The sequence below is a fragment of the Nanorana parkeri genome, unplaced genomic scaffold (assembly GCF_000935625.1).
Source record: "Nanorana parkeri isolate BGI_ZX_2015 unplaced genomic scaffold, ASM93562v1 scaffold345, whole genome shotgun sequence".
Taxonomy (NCBI): Eukaryota; Metazoa; Chordata; class Amphibia; order Anura; family Dicroglossidae; genus Nanorana; species Nanorana parkeri.
Genome location: NW_017306613.1, coordinates 643991 through 645547, shown reverse-complemented (window position 1 = coordinate 645547; position 1557 = coordinate 643991).

The window sequence follows — 1557 nt, the reverse complement described above, 5'->3', positions numbered from 1 at the left end:
GCTCCTCAAATCCCAGCACACCACAGTCTCCTGACATGGCATTGTATAGACAATTAAAATACCCAGAATTCTTTTTTATTGTTTAGCATAAGCATATGGTACAAATAATCTAATAGTGTCAACAGAAATTTTGCAGATGGGGCTTCTGCTGAAATAAATGGAAAAGTGATGGGAAAGCACATTGGTGCACTGATCATATAGGTAGACTTTGAAGAAACAACTGTACAGTGATGGGAAAAATCTCCTTATCCCTGAAGTTTAGGTAAGCATATGTTCTAAGGGATGTTGCTCCAAGGGAGGGGAACCGTAAAAGATTGCAATTACTGCTGGTATGTTATGGAATCATTTATTTCCCCCATTAAATAAATATTTAAAGAGTATCTACAGGCAAATCTTTATAGTTTTGGTTGGAGTGGGTAAGATTAAGAATCTCTGTCAGGTGTTACTGCTGTTTGTGGCTCCGATGGGGAGATTTAATCTCGGAGTTGACAGAGCTGCTAACCCTTTTCTACTGTTTTACAAGTAAACAAAAAGAGAGAGAATAGGCCTGGCTGGAGTTATACGTTAACTACTGAAAGCTTTTATTTCTTACCATACAGTATTTTTAGGAGCAAAAATCTGAACAACAGTCTGTGTGATTTTGCCTTTTAGACAACACTGCAGAAAATCAACTGAATAATGTGTAAATTCAATAGATCGACACAGTAAAAAATTTTAGTGAACTGGAAAAAGCAAAGATTGCTCAACATAGCACAGCAATGAAAATACCACATATCCTTTATGATTTGACGCTATTGAAGATTTGGTGATAGGCAGAAACTTCCAAGGTAATTGCCACTACAGAGTAGGGGGATAAGGTCTAGATTTATATATAAATTGGAAGACTAGTTGGGATCTTGAGGATAAAAAGGACTACAAACCACCCACCCATCAGCTGCAGTTCTTCTTTCTAATTACTTTTTTAAACTCCTCCCAAAAAATTAGGCTGGCTACCCCCCTGACTGAGCATAGGCATGAAAACTTAATGGCAGAAAGTGGCCAGAAATTTGGATCTCAGCACTGGTGCTATAGAAATAAAAAAGACGATTTCCTGTCTACAGAGGAAATGCTATCCAAAAATGTCAACCTGTTCCCAGAGTGAAAATGGATGTTTACAAAAAAACTGATAAGGCACAAGCCACTACAGCCTTGGCTCTTGGCAGAACCTGGAACAAGCAGATTCAGCTATATAAGCCACCAACCCAAAGCCATAAGCAGCTGTAAAGAAGGGTTACATTGGAAGACATACACAAATTTAATTGCATTCCTGAACCCCTCAGTTAGATTTATCTGACAGTGTCTAACTTCTCCAGGGACCAGAAAGGCCAGAAACAACCAGTACTGAAGGTGATGGGTAAAGATGTCCTGTCCCTGGGCCTGAGCTGCCCAAGCCAATCACATGGCTGGCAGCCTGACGGCCAACGCCAAGACTCCACTACATTTGAGGCACTTTTACTGTATCAGTGCCAGAGATTCCTTGTAATGAGCATCTGTGTGTGCACATTTAACTATATATAA